We start from the raw sequence: 20,150 nt of genomic DNA on the forward strand, positions 1-20,150 counted from the left end.
ATTTAAAAGAAATATATAGAGTGATATTGGGGGAGCTGTGCAGAGAGAGAATCTCAAGCAGGCCCTACACACAGCACAAGCCAGATGCAAAACTCAAGCCCATGACTGGAGCTAAAACAAGGGTCAGACACCCAACTGACTGAGCTATCCAGGTGCCCCTGAAGGAAATATTTTTAAATACATTTGTAAGTAAAGAAAATGTTATAGAATATGAGAGAGAGAGAGAGAGAGAGAAAGAGAGAGAGAGAGAGAGGTTGGTTGGAAAGTCATTCTTAAGACACAGATTACAAAATCTGTAATATAAATGATAAATAAATGTTGGCTACATCAAATTTAAAACAAAATCTTTCTCTACCATAAAAGACACTAGATGCAAATGTAAAAGACAAGTTACAGCATGAAGACAACACACACCACATCCATCACAGGCAAGAGTATTAAATAGTCAGGACCGCCCCGTGACATCAGTAAGGAAAATTCAGCGATGCAAGGGTGTGAGGAGTGAACAAGTAGGTCAAAGAAGAAGAACTAGAAATAGCCAAGTGACATGAAAAAAAAAATGTGCAACCTCAAGAATCGAGATATATTTTTCACTCATCAACTTGGGGAAAAACTGTCAATACTGATGCTACTTAAGGCTGATGGGAGTGCAAAGAGGTACAGCAACTTTGGAGGCCAATTGGGCCATAGCTTCTAAAAAGGAAAGGTACAATCCCTAAGACCAAAAAACTCCACTTCCCTCACATACGCATAAACAGGCTATACGAGAATGTTTATTGAGCATCATTTATAACAGCAATGCAAATATATAAAATAAAGTAACCCAAATATCTCTCAACATGGAAATATGTAAATAAATTGTCCCTATTCAACAGTTTGGAAGTGAAGTTGTCCTATATCCATTAATATAAGAAGTTCTCCCAAGATTCTGTTATTAAGTGGAAAAAGCATATTGCAAAAGCATGACTACATAAGATACCATTTATGTTAACCATTTACGTTAACTTACAGATGAAATCCAAATTATGCAAAAGCAAATTAAGAAAAAAAAACCTGTCAGCAGGGATACACACACTAGTTACAACATCATCTTCAGGGAAGACCTCAGGCTTGGTATCAGGGAGTGAGTGGCCATGCAGGAGGAATTCTGTGGCATCTGTAGGTTTCATTGTTTTAAGTAACAGAATGTGTTCATGTATTATTAGTGTAATTAGAAGATAATCAAAAGCAAATATAAAGGATTTGATTTCGTTTGACGCAAAGAACAGGCGTACAGGTTCACTTTCTGACTCTAGTCATCAACATCCACGTTTTTCCACATGATACCATCCTCTGTGCCATCAGGAGAATGGATAATGTGGCATTTCTCAATACAGCAGCCCCCTATGTCTTTCTGGATACTCTCCCATGCCGCTGATCCCCATTCTGCAAGGTTTGATGCTAGTACTTTCTCAATCTTACCAGAAGGTGTCACCAGAATGTTTCAGACACCATCCAGGACTCATTTCTTCGTCGTCAGATGGTCCTTCAGTGGTTTGTTAATGGAACCATTGAGGGACTGAAGTCCTCCAGTCAAGCGAGGAGTGGTGACAGGTGCAGGAAGCAATATTAATTTTGGGGCAGCCACCTGGGCAACAGAAAGTTAGGGCTGCCGGTGGAGAGGCAGATCCTGATTTCTGAAGTGTTGAGGTGTGAAAGTGTACTTATGAACTCTAGAGTCTCTAAAAGCCCTCCCAACTCTGGAGCTCTGCAACTGGGTGATTTCCAGAAAGAAAACCATGTGAGACTGTGAAGCCTCATTTCTCTGCCAGTGGGCCCAAGGAGCCTAGTGGTAGTACCTGGACCTAGGACTCTAGACTTCATCCTGCCTGCGAACTCTAGACTTAGTAGGTGGTGAAAGACTATGTTGCTAAGCTTCATGGAATTGAACCCTATCAGGGGAAGTGGCCCCCACAGTCCTTTGGATCCTGAAAATACCCTGAGCAAAAGCCTTTTTTTGCCTTGGATCACTGAGCCCACTTTCTGAGAGCCCAGGATCATGGAGGGAGAAACTAGGGATGGTGAAACAGGGTCCCTGTTAGGCAGGAGGGGCAAGTCCTCCCTTGATCCTAAAGACAGACTCAAGGGGGAAATGTAGATGGGCTTCTGCAGAGCTAAGGGTTTTGCTCCCAACAGAGCAAAGCTGATCCATGTGTGGGCCACCCCATTCCTGTCCTATGAGTTATACTATTCCCCTCCTGTCAGTCACCCCATTCCTACCTGTGAGCCATCCTGCCCACCTCCTAAAGACAACCATGACTCTTCCTGACCAGTCTAACTGGATTCTAGAACCCCACCTGCCTGTCTGTGCCATCTCCCTGAGTATCACGTGTCCTTCTGCTCACCTTGGTTACCGCTGGGATTTCCTGTGGAACTCTGCAGGTCACTCTGGCTTCACTCTGGTGGAGGGTTGGTGGGATGGGCTGGGAGGTCAGAGGCTGGAGGCAGAGCACAGGTGCACTGGTCAGGGTGAGTGGGGTGGGCTGGATGTAGGGCAGAGCCACATGGAGAAGATCTGTCTCCTTCCCTCCAGCCCTGTCCTCTACAGAGGAGGGAGACTGTCACATGATCAGATATCCTTTGACCTGGGATTGCTGCTGAAGCCTGCATGCTGTTTGTCTAGCATTAATGAGAATATTATCTCCAAGAAGGGACACTGTCCTTGGCGACACAGAGTGATCATGGGAGACATTCATCTCAATAAATGTGAAGCCCAGCCATGGAGATCTGAATGGAAGGAACACAGATTTCTGCTCCTTGTTAATTTCATGGTTGACTTAACTGTTTTTAAGTGATTATAATGCGAGTGATGATGTGCTTGAAAAGCTCTTTTTCTTCTTCCAGCCAGTTCTTCTCTTTCTTTGTCCCAAAAGATTCACTCTTAATTTGAAGCTCGAGTTCCCCGTCTTAGGGCTTCTTATGTGTTGTAGTCTGTGGGAACAGATTCTGCCTGTCGTAGGGGCTAGAGCACTGAAGAGAGGTTAGCGATGATGATGATGGTGATGAAGGCAATGACTATCCGTATTCCCCAGCTGTCCTTCTGACCAAGCTGTGTGCGTGCATTGGTTTACAGAAATCTTCTCAACAGTTCCCGAGGCTGACAGCGCAGCTGCCTGGAATGTGAGCACCGTGAGGGCGCGGCTTTCTACCACTGCATCCAATCATCTAGAACAAGGCCTGGCCTAGAGCTGAGCTCAATAAATACTTGTTTCATGGGCGCCTGCGTGGCTCAGTTGGTGAAGTGGCTGCCTTCAGCTCAGGTCATGATCTCAGGGTCCTGGGATTGAGCTCCACATCAGGCTCCCTGCTCAGTGGGGAGCCTGCTTCTCTCTCTGCCCCTCCCCCCTGCTCGCTTGTTCTCTCCCTCAAAAATAAATAATGAAACTTCTTAAAAAGTAAATAAAGGTTTCACAAAAGGGATGTCATGATCATCCACATTTTTTAAAACAACGTAACTGAGCCTGAGGAGATTAGAAGACTTGCCCAAGGCCACCCAGCTTAGAGGTGGGACTGAGTGGGACCCAAAAGGCTGCAATCTGCCTGTGGGGGTGGGGATAGTGCAGCCTCTCCTCAAAGTAGGGGAGTGGTGTGAAGGCACTTTGGAAAAATATGGAAAGTACTGTACAGGATGGGCTACATTTTTTTTTTAAAGATTTTATTTATTTGACAGACAGAGATCACAAGTAGGCAGAGAGGCAGGGAGAGAGAGAAAGGTGGGGGGGTAGGCTCCCCACTGAGCAGAGAGCCCAATGTGGGGTTCGATCCCAGGACCCTGAGATCATGACCTGAGCCGAAGGTAGAGGCTTAACCCACTGAGCCACCCAGGCACCCCGGGCTACATATTTTTTTTTTAATAGATTGTAATTTAGGTTGCAAGTTAATTTAGGAACTCTTATAGCATTTTTTTTTTTTTTAAGATGTAGGCTCAGGACCCTGAGATCAAGACCTGAGCTGAGATCAAGGGTCAGAGGCTTAACCAACCGAGCCACCCAGGTGCCCACGAAACAAATATTTATACCCCCACGCAGTATTTTCCAAACATGGCCACACATGCATTTTTTACGGTATAACATGGAATCTCGCCCTGTGTCCGTCAGGTGCCTCAGGCCTGCGCCCTCCACTAAGGTGATCAGGAGCCACCAGCTGCTGACGGGCTTTTGCAGTATGGCTGGTTCAAATGGCAGTGCGCTGAGCGTGAAATACACTGCATGTTTGGAAGACTTTGTAAGAAAAAGAGGATATAAGCTATCTTGCGAATAATTATTATATTGATTATATGCCAGATAATATTTGGGGTATAGGTGGTTAATAAACTAGAGTATTGGGGCACCTGACTGGCTCAGTTGGTAGATCATGCAACTCTTGATCTTGGGGTTGTAAATTCAAGCCCCATATGGGTGTAGAGATTACTTAAAAATAAAATCTTTTTTTTTTTTAAGATTTTATATATTTACTTGAGACAGAGACAGTGAGAGAGAGCATGAGAGGGGAGAAGATCAGAGGGAGAAGCAAACTCCCTGTGGAGTTGGGAGCCTGATTCGGGACTCGATCCCAGGACTCTGGGATTATGACCTGAGCGGAAGGCAGTTGCTTAACCAACTGAGCCACCAAGGCGCCCAAAAATAAAATTTTTTTTAATTAAATAAAAATAAATATAATATTAAAATGAATTGTACCCAAGAAGTACCTGCTTTATTTTTTAAATGCAGCCATTGGAAAAGTTAAGTGTCCACGGGGCCACACTGTGCTCCTACAGGATAGCACTGCCCCCCAGATTCTTCTGGACTCTGGGCACTCTGAAGTCAGACAGGGAGGTTCCTCGACAGGGCTCCCTCCTTGGCCTTGAGGGCTTAGTGAGATCCCATGGGGGAGGGCACTGCCCTTCCTGTGCCTGGGCCCTCACAGGGGCACCAACTGCAAATGTTATTCCAGTCTATAAAAAACAAGAGGCTGAGGCTTTGAAAGGCTCAGCAAGGGGGATGGTAAAGCAAGTGCAGACCCTCACCCCACCACCCCTTCACTCTGCTCAATGCTGGTACATCTCACCTCACGTGCTTCCGGGCTGAGGTGTCTTCCCCTCCCTTGCCTATAAAATTCACCCATTTTAAGTGTGAATTCAATGATTTTTAGTTAATTTATAGAGCTAAGCAACCATCACCACAATCCACGTTTAGAACATTTCTATCACCCCATATGCAGTCCTTCCCCACTCCTACACCATCCCCAGGCAACCACTAACCTACTTTGTCCCAGCACCACTTAAGATGACTATCCTTTCCCTCCATTGAATTGCCTTGACATTTTTGTCGAAAACCAATTAACCATAAACGTAAGGGTTTATTTCTGGCCTCTCAAGTCTGTTCCATTGATATATAGGTCTGTCCACATGCCAGTATCACACTGTTTTTTGTTTGTTTTTTTTTTACTGAAGCTTTACAGTATTTTGAAGTCAGGAAATGTAAGTCCTCCAATTCTGTTCTTTTTCAGAATTCTTTTGGCTATCTTTGCCCTCAGAGATAAGCTTGCCAATTTCGGCAGAAAATTCCTGCTGGGATTTTGAAAAAGATTGCATGGAATCTATAGACACTTTGGAGAGAATTACCACTGTAATGATGTTGCATCATCTAATCCATGAACATGGACCCCCTCTATTTGTTGAGGTGCACACAGGTTTCCCTCTGCGGTGGCCCGGTGTCCTGGGAGTCCTGCATCAGGCAGGCTCAGGGTCTGGGCCTCCCCACAAACACACACTGCAAAGCTGTATCAGGATGAAATACTCCTTATTATGTCCCTGAAGAACAGAGGAATTTTTTTTTTAATGCTAGTAAATGGGGATTTACCATACCGCAATGGTGTAGAAACTCGGCTAAACAGGCTGGCATTATGAAACGGAAGCCAGGTTATGTTTGTTCCGGTGTCAAGAGAGCAATTCAAAACATCAGCTGGATGCTGCTCGCCCTCTTGTGGCTACATCTGGCACTATGATGGCAGATGGGACTTGTCTGGGGGCCCCAGGAAGGGCCCCTGCAGGGTGGCTGAGTATGGGCGGCTGGCGCAGGCCTCCTGCCATGAGTGGGAGGGTAGGACTAGGAAGTCACCGCCTGTCTACTGCCTGGAAAGGGCAATCAGGACCTACCCCCTCCATGCTTCATTCAGTCTGGGCGTCCGCTACAGACATCTTTCTTCCCACGGGCTCTGAGAACATTTCTAAAGGCAATTCTACTACAGGACACTTCAAGCTGGCCTGAAAGCACCTTGACAAAGCGAGAAAGTAAAGGAAGTGAGTAAAAGAAGAAGCTAAACAACCATGAGGATGTCAACTATATCTCAGTAAAGTTGGGACAAATAAATAAGGCCATATGCTTAACGAATTGTACCTTAAAAATACTATTTTTCATGTCAAATACCTTTTATTGCCCTTTTACTATAAAATTATTTTGTTAAAATTTGAAAAAAATATCAAAAATCATAAAGAACAAAAACTTATACTCCTACAACCCAGTAACAACCACTGTAAAATGTGCATATGCATTTATAGGGTGTGTTGATGTCCACTTGAAACAAATTACTCACTATAATGGGTGTGTCTGTGTCTGTGTGTATTCATATATAAATGCCACTGAAATATGCTTTTTAAATTTGACATTACACAATAAGCATAATGTCAATAAGCAGATGCCTTTGACATCATATTTTCTCTCCTGTATATTATTCCATTGCATAATAACAGTTTCATAATCAGTTCTCTGGTTTGGGCTATTTCATTCATTTCTAACTTTTAATTACTAATACGCCATTCTCTAATGAGCATTGGGATCAATTAGGATGTTTTTGACTTCAAGTAACATTAAATCTAAATCAAAGTGGTTGAAACAAGGAGGATAGAGCAGAATCTCACATAAGACCCAGAAGTGGGAGGTTTCCAGGTGGGCTCACAGTCTCACTGATCTCATATTTTACATGCAAGAGAACGCCACTAGAGGATTTTTTTTAAAAAACACCTTCAAATCTATTTGTAATTTTTAAAAAATTATTTGAGAGAGAGAGAGAAAGAGCATGCAAGCAGCGGGTAGAGCGGAGGAAGAGAGACAAGCAGACTCTGCTCTGAGTGTGGAGCTCAACAAGGGGCTCGATCTCACATCCCTGAGATCATGACCTGATCCGAAATCAAGAGTCAGATGCTTGGGGCACCTGAGTGGCTCAGTGGATTAAAGCCTCTGCCTTCAGCTCTGGTCATGATCCCAGGGTCCTGGGATTGGGCCCCGCATCGGGCTCTCTGCTCAGCAGGGAGCCTGCTTCCTCCTCTCTCTCTGCCTGCTTCTCTGCCTACTTGTGATCTCTGTCAAATAAATAGCTAAAATCTAAAAAAAAAAAAAAGAGAGAGAGAGATGCTTAACCAATTGAGCCATCCAGATGTCCAAAAGTTATTTGTACTTTTGAAGCTCCTTCTTGCTGCTGTGCAGTCATTATATATAGAATGGGGCAAGAGAAAGCAGTGGTGAGGCTATTATCATAAATCAGGAGCAAGGTTGGGGGCTTAAAGTCAGGAACTAGCAGTAGACACTAAAGACACGAATATGAATATATTTTGGAGGTAGAGCTCACAGCATCGACAGTAAGTCCGGGCAAAGGGTCCCACATTTTTCTCTTAAGCAATTGGGTAGAGAGGGTGCATTTCTTGGGATAGAAAAGCTGAAAGAACAGGTTGTAGGGAAATGTTCTATTTTGGATGTATTAAGTTTGAGATGCTTGTTGAACACCCACATGGATATGTAAAGTAGGCAATTGGATATGAGTGTTCAGTGCCCAGAGAAGAGGACAGGACTAAAGACACACACTTGGGACTCATCAGCCTGTAAATAATATCTAACACTAGGTAACTGGGTGAGGTCACTTGGAGAGAAGTGTAGACAGAGGAATGCAGGACTACAGGAGTGCAGAGGAGTGTAGACACAGGATAGATCTTTGTGGCACTTACAGGTCAAGCAGAGAAGGCCAACCAAGGAGAGCTGGAGAGTGGAACAGCAGAATTAAAAGAGCTGAGTCATGGAAGCCAGAAACAAAATGCCTCAGAATAACAGGTCAGTCAATCAGATCAAGTATGGCTGAGAATTCAGATAAGAAAAGGACAGAAATGGAGTCACTAGAGATCTGTCTCTCCAATATGGTGGCCATTAAACACACGTGGCTATTTAAATTTAATTGAAATTAAATTAAATTAAAAATCCACTCCTCAGTTACACTAGCCACATTCAATGGCTCAACAGCTACATGAGGCTAGTGGCGGCCAAATTAGACAATGCAGAGACAGAACATTTCCACCAACCCAGAAAGTTCTACTGGGCAGCACTGTGAGAGATAATGATAGTATGAATTTTTGCTGATAAAGAGAACAGAGAAATGGATTTGTAGTGGGAAGGCAAGCAGGTGTCAAACAAGAGTGGTTTTTAGTTTCGTTTTGGTCTTGAGATATGCTGGAGCACGAGTATTCGCTGATGACAGTGAGCCATTAGAAAGGGAACAATGGATGATCCAGAAAAGCAAGTAAGGTGTGAAGACCTTGAGAAGCTAGAGGAGATGGATTCTGCTGAGAACTGAAGGGACTGAGATTTTACCCCATACGCAAGCTAACAAAGTTAGCCTGCCAAGTTTCATGAATGCTGGTAAAAGACACATGCCTGCCCGTTGCTTCAGGGGTAGACAGCATATCTATCTTCCAAGGCTGTTAGCTAAGTGAAGATCATCCAGAACAAAGGTCAGTGCCTAGCTAAGTGTGCAGAAATATGAGACACCATGGAGAACTGTCTGCTGAGAAGAGCCAGAGCAAGGGTGAATGTCTTGCCTGTAAATGGGAGCAGGGACAAAGCATCCTGGATGACAGGAGGCCCAGCTGAGTGTGAGTCCAGATGCAGGGTGGGGGTGATTTTGACGATGGGATGACAAGGCAGTTCTGGTCTAATGGAGACTATTTCTCCAAAGAAAAGTCACAATAGGGTGGGGAGACAGGGCTAGGAAAGTGAGAGGAGTGAAGATACGTCAATATGATATATTGTCCTAGAAGATGGTGTGTGGGCAGAATAATGGTTCATCCACATCCTAATCACTGGAAACTGGGAGTGGGACTTTACGTAGAAGAAAGGACTTTGTGGGTGTGTTTAAGGATCTTAAGATGGGGAGATTATCCTGAATTATCTAAATGGCCCCCATGTAATCACAAGGGAAAGAGGAGGACAGGAGAATCAGAGGAGATCTCAGGACAGAGGCAGGGGCTGGAGGGATGCAGGGTTACAAGACAAGGAATGTGGGCAGAGCCAAGAAGCTGGAAAAGGTAAGGAAACAGATTCTCCCCTAAAGCCTCCTGAAGTAATACAATCCAGCCAACACTTTGTTCTTACCCCAGAGTGTTAGAGGCTGAACTGTGGGGTGCAGCCAGGTGGTCCAGCAATGAGAGTAGAGCAAGAGAAGGGAAAGTTGATCTGAGGGAGCGTTTATGATGATGACCCTTGGAATCTGATCTAGTAGGGAAGTAAGTGAGGAAGGTGATGGATAATTAAAGGTAGGATAGTAAGTATATTAAAGGTCTCAATGGGGCAAAAACTGATATAATGGGGAAGAGTGAATTTTCTAAAATAAACCAATCTCATCATGTAACTCCTTTGCTTAAAACAGTCAGTGTTGTCCAATTCCTGTAAGATAGCATCACATTCTCTAAGATGGCCTGCAAGGCATACCTGTTTGGGCTTGGCCTATAGCTCAAGCCCCACCTTTAGAATTCCACACCCTCTGTCTCCTTCAGGCCTTTGCATTGTTTTTAATAGATTTTTTTTAAGATTTTATTTGTCCATTTGACAGATCACAAGCAGGCAGAGAGGCAGGCAGATAGTCAGAGGGGAAAGCAGGCCCCCCAGTGAGCAGAGAGCCCAATGTGGGGCTGGATCCCAGGAACCCGAGATCATGACCCGAGCCCAAGGCAGAGGCTTAACCCACTGAGCCACCCAGGCACCCCAGGCCTTTGCATTTTTGTTCCCATCTGGAGCATTCTTCCCAACCTCCACCCTTCATCTACCATGGCTGATTCTCATTCATCCTTCAGGCTCCACCTGGAATGCTATTTCCTCTGACAAGTTTCCCAGTTTCCCTGGACTGGTTAGACCCTCTGCTGGAGGAACCCTGCATGCCGCCTCCCACAGCACCATGTAATCATCACCTCTACCTCCAGACTCCAAACCCTCCAGAGCAGGTACAGCACCTAGCACAAAGGAAGACCTCCCAACAGGGGTTGAGTGAGTTAAAAATAGGCACCACTTGAAACGGCTTAAATGGTTCAACTACAATGACAGATGAGATGAGAGACTGGGGAGATCCCTAAGAAAATCTCCCATGTCAGAGCTTCAGTTCTGGGGAACATTCTGGTTCCCCCCTGACCTCTAGCCAGAGATCCATTGCATTTCCACACTCCATTTTGTCAAAGTATTTGAAATCATCCCCCTCCCCAAACCGGTCATGTCAGTCCAAAGTGTTAGTCTCCATTTTTGTTGACCTTGCAGCATTCTTGTTTTCCTTTTCCTTCCCTTTTCCTCATAATGTCTCTGCAGAGATCCTTTTGTGATTCTTTTTTGGTAATTCATCTCCTTGGAGGTGTTTTCTGAGCCAGCTCTTTGTAGAAGGTTCATTTCATGTGAAGGAGGACCCAGGGCTAGTCAAGGTTTTAATATGTGATATCTTTTTCCATCTTAAAAAATGAAAGATCTGACACATGAGAGAATATATGAAATATAAAATATCTAGGATAAAGAAGAAAATAGAACAAAGACCCATGTACCTGGCTCTCAGGCTACAGAATTGGGTGTTATCACCATCTTTGGGATCCTTTAGTGCTCCCTTGCAGGGCAACCATGTCCCCAAATGTGTGCATACTAATCACCTAGTATTCTTCCTAGATAGTGAATGTCTTTTCTTAATTTAAGTCTAATTCAATTTAAGTTTCACATACACTTGCACTTTTAAAGAAGTGGTTTTATGCTGTATATTTTCTTTTGCGATTTGCTTTTCCTAATCAACATTTTATTTGAGAGCTTGCTCCAAGTTGGAGGAAGTGGTGACATTTGTTAGTCATTGTCCCTGCTGGGCAGCATTCCACTTTAAGGACTGTACACAATTTCTCTATTCTTCTGTGGAAGGACCTTGGTGTCTTCCCCAGGCTCTATGATGTTATCTATCTAGACTAGAACAACAAAGCTGCCTAATCCCTGGGGCTCCTACCCCAGAGGCCCCCTGGGGTCTGCTCCCTTGGGCATGAATGGCTGGGACTCAGGACATGCCTAAAGTCAGCCCTGCTAGATAGCAGGAAGCTGGTTTCCCAAGTGGCTACCATGTGGATACTGCAGCCCCCAGAGATGACCCACTATTCTGTGCCTTTCATGTCTTTCATGGGTTTGTCAGTTCTCACCAACAGTGAACAGACTTGGGGAGAGCCCCCCTTTTCTCCACCAAACTGACTCTTTTCTGTCTATATGGCTTAGATGTGAGATTCCTTATTCTCTGCAGCTGCAAAGAAGGCGGCTGCACCCCAACCCGATCTTGCGAGAAAGGATGTGTGCTCCTCCTGCGGCCCGTTCTTAGCCCTCCCTCCTTGGGCTGTTGATGGTCCCTCTCTCACTTGGTGGTTCAACATTTCAGCTCCGTCTAGTTTATCTGAAGATCATAACTGTTTTTATCTGATTTTGGAAAGAAAATGAAATGCTGACTTAGTGTCACTGTCGATTCAATATAAAACTTCAAGGTTCTTAAAACTGTCCATTTCCCAGCCCAGTCCCAGGGCCCCTGCACTGGTATTCCGCATGAGGCCTTAAGCATCTATATGTTTAAAAATCCCTCTAGGGGGGCGCCTGGGTAGCTCAGTGGGTTAAGCCTCTGCCTTCAGCTCAGGTCATGGTCTCAGGGTCCTGGGATCGAGCCCCGAGTTGGGCTCTCTGCTCAGCAGGGAGCCTGCTTCCTCCTCTCTCTCTGCCTTCCTCTCTGCCTGCTTGTGATCTCTTTCTCTGTCAAATAAATAAATAAATAAATACATCTTAAAAAAAAATAAAATCCCTCTAGGGGCGCCTGGCTGGCTCAGTCAGCAGAGCACATGACTCTTGATCTTGGGGTTGTAGGTTCAAGCCCCATGTTAGGTGTAGATATTACTTAAAAATAAAATCTCTAGGGGCACCTGGGTGGCTAAGTTGGTTAAGCGTCTAACTCTTGATTTTGGTTTAGGTCATGATCTCAGGGTCATGAGATCGAACCCCCAGTAGAACTCTGAGCTCAGCAAGGAGTCTACTACAGATTCTCCCTCTCCCTCTGCCTCTCCCGGCAAGTGTGTGCACACATGCACATGCATGCTCTCTCTCTCTCGCAAATAACTCTTAAAAAAAAAAAAAAAACTTTAAAAATAATACCTCCAGGTGATTTGAATAGGGCCATGTTGGACAGATTTGACATAGAAACCCTACTTTCAGGACACTTGGTTGGCTCAGTGGGTTAAGCATCTATCTGCAGCTCAGGTCATGATCCCAGGGTCTTGGGATCAAGCCCCACATAAGGATCCCTGCTCAGTGGGGAGACTGCTTCTCCCTCTCCCTCTGCTGCTCCCCCTGTGTGTGCTCTCCCACTTACTCATTCTCTACCAAGTGAATAAATGGAATCTTTATTTTTTTTTAAGATTTTATTTATTTTTTGACAAGGAGAGACACAGTGAGAGAGAGAACACGGAGAGGGAGAAGCAGGCTCCCGGTGGAGCAGGGAGCTCAATCCCAGGACCCTATGCTGAAGGCAGATGCTTAACAACTGAGCCACCCAGGTGCCCCAATAAATGGAATCTTTAAAAAAAGAAAACAAGAAAGAAAAGAAAGTGAAATTTTACTTTCCACTTAACTCTTATTCTATTATTTTTCAATTGAGCTCGCTTAAGAGTTAAAAAATACTGATATTCCAAATTCTTTTTCCTTTTTATATGAAACTTTCCACTTATTTAATAATTCTTTTTTTTTAAAGATTTTATTTATTTATTTGACAGAGAGAGATCACAAGTAGATGGAGAGGCAGGCAGAGAGAGAGAGGGGGAAGTAGGATCCCTGCCAAGCAGAGAACCTGATGAGGGACTCGATCCCAGGACCCTGACATCATGACCAGAGCTGAAGGCAGTGGCTTAACCCACTGAGCCACCCAGGTGCCCTTATTTAATAATTCTTTAGCAACTGTGCATATCAATCTGTATTTGGTCTGACAGATTTTTTTTTTTAAGAATTTTATTTATTTATTTTTTTTGACAGAGCACAAGCAGGGGGAGTGGCAGGCAGAGGGACAGGAAGGAGAAGGCTCCCCACTTAGCAAGAAGCCTGATGCGGGGTTCTATCCAAGGACCCTAGGATCGTGATCTGAACCAAAGGGAGACACTTAACCAACTGAGCCATGCAGGTACCCCCAGATTAACCTTTTATTTATTTACTCAAATGATTTGGCTTATATCATAAATTAGCTTGTTAATAAGGACATGTCTTCTTTCTTACGTATGTTTCCTGACAACAGAAGAGTCATTCACATGTCCTACTGGCCCCCCATGTAGATGGAATGAAATACTGAAGTCCCCTCCACCCACACCAGTGCAGCCCATGTGACCATCCTGACACCATCCTGGTTTCTCATCCTTGAGTCTGGAGGGGCTGGCCCTGTGAGCACATGGCCATCTACGCATTCTGATTTTGTAGAATTGAAATCTCAGCCTGTGAGGCACAGGGCTAAGTGCTTAGCTTGCCATGTCCCATCAACTTATCTCTAATTCATCCTGGAAAAGTAAGGAATGCCCACCAAAGGAAATACACTCCTAAGGAGGTCAACATTTAACCAGGGTTGAACAAAAAATGCCTTCACTTTCTCTGGGCTCTGTTCCTGGAAACAATCACAGGGATCATGTATTGGTCCCCGGATTTTCAATCAAAACATATCCTGGAGTTGATGCCAAAGAAGGTAAATCAGAATTTCCTTTGGCTGCTGTTGGCTTTTGGCTTTCTTTCTTGTGAAATACATACACTTGATTTTTCTTCCTCTGGGATGGGCATGCAATTATACAATTACCTATCTTCCTCGTGTAAAACCTAAAAGACAGCTTATGGCCCACAACATGAAATGTCACTTAGTGAATACTTTTCTGATTCTGATTTGCACTGCTTTGGTCAAGGTACGGGTGTGTGTGTGTGTGTTCGGGAGGTGGTGTGGGTGTGTATGGGGAGAGAGAGAGAGCAAGCAACACACATACATAATATTTTTGTACTGATACAAAAGGTATTAACACAGTAAAAACAGAAAAGCTGTCTTTTGAAGCTGTGGTAATCCCAAATCTTTCTGTCTCTCATGCTACCCCTGGGATGCTGGAAGTGGGAACAAAGACACTCTTACTGTTGGAACTACCGTTGTCTGGGTATTTCCTACCTCCTTCCCCAGAGACAACCTGGGTATAAGGAGAAGACACCCAGATGAAGGAGTTTCGTGAGGCTCTAGGACAAAACACAGACCTGTTCTATATAGTGGATGGTCACCTCAACAGATGACCATGTTGCCTGCAGATCATGTCAGTGTTATTCCCCCTCTTTATATTCTTTCCTCACATTCATTCCTATCTATCTAGGTATCTAATTACCTACCTACCTACCTATCCTCTCCCCTCTCCTCCCTTTCTTATCCTAGCGTTTTGCCAGACTCTGGAGCTATGTTTAACTATGGAGTTATTTTTTGCACGATTATATATATATTTTTTTAAAAGATTTTATTCATTTATTTGACAGACAGAGATCACAAGCAGGCAGACAAGCAGGCAGAGAGAGAGGAGGAAGCAGGCTCCCTGCTGAGCAGAGAGCCCAATGCGGGGTTCGATTCCAGGACCCTGGGATCATGACCTGAGCCGAAGGCAGAGGCTTTAACCCACTGAGCCACCCAGGCGCCCCTACACGATTATATTTATTTGAGTGAGACAGAGTGAGAGAGAGAGAGAGAGCGAGAGCAAGCATGAGGGTGGGGGAGAAGCAGAAGGAGAGGGAGAAGCAGACTTCCCCTTACTGGCCCAATCCCAGGACTCTAGGATCGTGACCTAAGCCAAAGGCAGAAGCTTAACCAACTGGACCACCCAGGCACCCCTAACTATGGAATTATAATGTGGACATCATATTTTGTGTTTGGTTTTAAAGGGAATGCTTCTAAAGTTTTTTTATATATATATAATTTTTTTTTAAGATTTTATCTATTTATTTGACAGAGAGACAGACTGCAAAAGAGGGAACACAAGCAGGGGGAGTGGGGAGGAAGAAGCAGGCTTCCTGCTGCTCAGAGAGGGCTTGATCCCAGGACCCTGGGATCATGACCTGAGCCGAAAGCAGATACTTAACAAACAACTGAGCCACCCAGGTGCCCCTAAAGTTTTAAATTAAGTAGAAGTAACAGGTTTGGGTTTATAGCTTTTACAAGATTAAGGAAGTTCCCTTATAGATCTAGTTTACTAAGAGGTTTTTTCTACTTTTCTTTCATGTGTCCATTGTACAGATCAAATTTGGGGGAGTATTTCCCTGGTGCTTTAAAAGCACTTCACTCTGGGGCACCTGGGTGGCTCAGTCAGTTAAGCCTCTGACTATTGATTTCAGTTCAGGTCATGATCTCAGAGCCCGCATCAGGCTCTGTGCTGAGTGTGGAGCCTGCTTAAGAGTCTCTCTCTCTCTCCCTCACCCTCTGCCCCTCCCAACCCCACAGCACATGCACACTCTCTCTCAAAATAATAATAATAATAATAATAATAATAATAATAATAATTCTTAAAAATTTAAAAAGCAATGTACTCTGTTTTTTTATGATGGTTGTCCTTAAGATCGATACTTATATTTGTTTTTTAAACTCAACAGTATCCATTTCTTTCTTGCCACAGGAACTTTAGCAAACTCTCTCACCCCTACACCACATCTCCCATCCCCATCTGTCCTGTGCCTCGCTGGGGAGGTTTTATATATCTTTGTGACAGATGGGTTCACAGTGTCTTCTATTATCCTGGGTATTATTATGTAAAGATAATCTGCATCTTGAGAACTGCAAAAGAGAATCTCAGGACTTGGGTTTTCGCTTAATAACTCAGGAAGTTGAACATTTTTTCATGGCAGCTAAAAGGACACTTCTGGTTCTGAGAATTATCAGCTGATGCCCCTTAACATTTTCTTTATATTCTGTTTTAGTTTTTGTTATGTGATACTTGTTGATTATGGAAAATTAATAAAAGCAAAAAAAGTCAAGCAGTAGAAAAAAAGTGGTAATCACCTAAAATCTACCTGTGGTGAGCTTTGGTCATGTTAGACATTCAGATTTGTGGCCTTTCAGATTTTCTCTCAGATGTACACCACATGGACTGACATGGAGATTTCCCTTGCATGTCCACACAGCAACTGGAAGAGAGAGGCATTATCAGGAAGGATTAACTCTATCCCCAAACAAATCCCAAGGAGCTATGGCATAAACACGGTTAGCACTCTGTTTATCCATAGGGATGTGGGCTCCTAGCTCTCTGCACTGCCATCCTAGGGCAGAAGGGCCCAGAACGGCTGCTGGGGCTCCCGCCATGATATATGCATCCTGAGCAGCAAAGAGAAAGAAAGGGAGAAGGGTGCACACCCTCCCTAATAAGAACATTGCTCAGAAACCACACAGTCTTATCTGTACAGATTGCCTGAAAGGTAGTCACAGGGACTACACAGGGAATCCAGCTGCTAGGGGACCTGGAAGAGATACCCTTTTCAATGGGTACAAGGCTGCCCACTCCAAATCAGGGTGCTTTAACTCGGGAAGAAATGCTGCAGAAGTTTCATCTCAGTTTTTCAGAGGATAAAAATGAGTCCTTAAAAAAAGACACTTGAGGGGCTCCTGGGTGGGCTTGGTGGTTAAGCATTTGCCTTCAGCTCAGGTCATGATCCCGGGGTCTTGGGATCGAGCCCCACATTGGGCTCTCTGCTCAGCGGGGAGCCTGCTTCTCCCTCTCCCTGCCTGCTGCTCTGCCTACCTGTGCTGTCAAATAAATAAATAAAATCTTAAAAAAAAAAAAAAAAGACACTTGCCGGAAGTCCACTGAGGTGTACTGATGCTGTATATTGGGGTATGTACTAACTTTTTGGGGACAGATACTTGTATTTTTGTCTCTAGACTTCTGCTTCTTCAATGATAAATCATGAGAGTTATTTCTCCTTGTCTTATTCTTGAGACTGAGGCAACCACTCAAACTTCTTTCAGATATTAATGTCAGGAAATATTCTTTCAATAAACCCTCATGCTATAACACTGGGAAGGAGACATTCAGAACAGAGGGACAGGTTTCACTGAAATCCTGATTTTGTTCTCAGAGTTAGCTCGGCTGACACGATCACTCCCAAACAAGTGCAGACATAGCTATCCCATCCGTCTCTACTCCACTGCCTTGTGCTGGATGTGGCTTCAGCGTTTTCCCAATCTTATTTCACTTAAAAATATGGGGAGGGGCGCGTGGGTGGCTCAGTAGGTTGAGGCCTCTGCCTTCAGCTCCGGTCATCGTTATCCCAGGGTCCTGGGATCGGGCCCCACGTCCGGCTCTCTGCTGCAGCAGGGAGCCTGTTTCCCGCTCCCCCTCTGCCTGCCTCTGTGCCTACTTGTGATCTCTCTCACTGTGTCAAATAAATAAATAAAATCTTTAAAAAATAAAATAAATTAGTGGTTTTAACAGATACCAGAAAAGAGAAGAAAAAACAAAGTTAATCCCTCCACAAGATTTTATCTTAGGCGGTGGTTTTTCTCTGAACTTCTCTTTACTGTTTACATAATAAATAGAAGACCAAGAATAGAAATAAACTCATCTGATATACCCATTGTTTCCTTTTCCTTTTCTTATTCATTCCTTTCCTGTCTTCCTCCTTTTTTTCCTTTCCTCCCTCCTCCCCCACCTCCTTTCTTCCCACCTTTTCTTTCTATAAGATGAAACTGATGGGCGCCTGGGTGGCTCAGTTGTTAAGCATCTGCTTTTGCCTCAGGTCATGATTCCAGGGTCCTGAGATCGATCAGGCATCAGGCTCCCCGCTCTGCAGGAAGCCTGCTTCTCCCTCTCCCACTCCCCCTGCTTGTGTCCCCTCTCTCCCTGTATCTCTTTCTGTCAAATAAATAAATAAAATTTTTAAAAAGTAAATAAATAAAATAAAATAAATTTTAAAAAGATTACATTAAAATATTATCTTTATTACAGGGTTTGGCTGTTTTGGGGGGTGTTTTTTGGGGTCACATAACTGCCTTTATTGTGAACAGCAGGTGGAACACTTCCAGCAATAGTAAAAAAAAAAATTAATTTACGAAAGCAGGGATTCAGTGAAGCTGCCTGGTTGGAACGCTTGGGAGCTCATATGTAGATGTCAACCCCGAGCATCTGGAAGAGGACTCCAAAGCCAATGAAGAGCGAGGACACCAAAGAGATGAGGAGCTCCGTAGATCTCCCCAGTGTACTTCATAAATGAAAAGCCAGGCGGAAAAGAACAGGCCAATGCCCCAGCACCACAGTCAGATGGCAGAAGACAGCCGGGTTCACGAGCTCTGCTTTGTCAGGCACAGGGTAATCCACTGCTCCACCACCAGAATAACACGTTGGCTTGATTGCAGGATTTTTTGACAGCCTCTTAAATGTGCCGAAGCGGAGTACCATGCCTGCTTCACCCAGCTCCTGGTCCTTTTTCACAAACCTCTTAACTGAGGAGCTCTATAGCCTCAAAGTCTTGATTTAACTCACCTGCTCGTCCGTAGCACACGGGATCTCCCATCTCCTGGACCTCCTGTAAAGCGAGAAGTGAAGAGGCATGAGGAAAAGAAGAAAGCAATCTAGAATTCCCCTTGAGTCGTGAGGGTTTCTGTTTTAAGTCAAGGCCCAGTTTTTTTTCCTTCTTGAATTAAGTTACCTAATCTCTTTTTCCCTAGAGGAGAAACTGATGGGCCAGAATGGACACTGGGCAACATCAGGGGCAATCCTGAAAGAAAGCAACAAGTCTCTGGGTACCTGGTGGCTCACTTGGTTGAGTGTCCAACTCTTAGTTTCAGCTCAGCTCATGTTCTCATGGGAGCCCCACATTTGGGTTCCATGCTCAGCAGGGAGTCTGCTTGAGATTCTCACTCTCTGCCCCTCCCCCCACTTGTCCACGCGCGCTCTCTCTCTCTCTCTCTCTAATACGTCTTTTAAAAAAGAAAGAAAGAAAGCAGCAAGTTTCCATCCAGTGTGTTGGTAGGAACAGGTAAGCTCTTGTGTCACAAATCCAATGATTAGTCATTGAGAACCACTCGGGTGATCTGTTTTTCACCAAAGTACCCCTATGGAATAACCAAAGAGCACTGTAACATTTTGGAGCCACTTGCCAAGACAAATTAGGTTTCAGCCAAGGTTATTTGTAATATACGAAAGCAAAAAAAGCAAATGTCTTCTAGGACTTGTGAAAGTGAGACAGCCCCCGAATAGGCATCACTTGCCCCCTGGCCCTCTGCCATCAACGTTCCAGCTTAGTGAAAGGCCCCCTACAAAGATTTCAGCCCCTACTGAAGTCCCCAGTATTGGTAAGGTAGGAGTTTCTGGTTGTGGCTGTCTGGTCTGTTGCTGTATCTAAAAAGTCACCTAATACAAAAGTCCGGTTGCCCAGGAAACAGCTGACTGACTACCAGAGACTGGAACCAAGGGACACTGGGTGAGGCCCAAAGTAAAATGTGTACAAGCTTAACAGGCAACAGGCTTATATGCTTTAGCCACTCCAGGGGTCAGCCTCGGTCCACTCTGGATTATCCCAGACCCACAGTACAAGCAGACTCAGACCCTCTCTGGGAACCCCACACACACCCAGAGTGTGTACTTCATGGACCCCTGAACCTTGATGACCCTTGATGGGGGATCATTAAGTCATTTTTGCAGGACCCTGAATGGGACCCAGAAGACCACGGGGTCCTGAACTGCCTCCCACATTCTCATTCAGCCCAGGCCACAAGGTTCCCTGCAAGTCCCCTCCCTGTCCCTTTGGTGTCTGGGAACAGGAATGAAAAAGGATCCAGAGAGTCAG

At 44.5% G+C, this 20,150-nt stretch overlaps 1 long non-coding RNA gene across 1 annotated transcript; it reads right to left on the minus strand.

Annotated features, from left to right (window-relative positions):
- Window positions 1-252: 252 nt before the first annotated feature.
- On the minus strand, window positions 253-18,970 carry LOC116854870. Its single transcript, XR_004380234.1, has 3 exons — window positions 18,845-18,970; window positions 16,369-16,493; window positions 253-2,477 (listed from the first exon to the last, which is right to left on the minus strand). It is a non-coding gene; the product is annotated as an uncharacterized LOC116854870 (long non-coding RNA).
- Window positions 18,971-20,150: the final 1,180 nt, after the last annotated feature.

Source organism: Lontra canadensis, unplaced genomic scaffold (assembly GCF_010015895.1).
Source record: "Lontra canadensis isolate GAN:19392208 unplaced genomic scaffold, GSC_riverotter_1.0 scaffold3, whole genome shotgun sequence".
Classification (NCBI taxonomy): Eukaryota; Metazoa; Chordata; class Mammalia; order Carnivora; family Mustelidae; genus Lontra; species Lontra canadensis.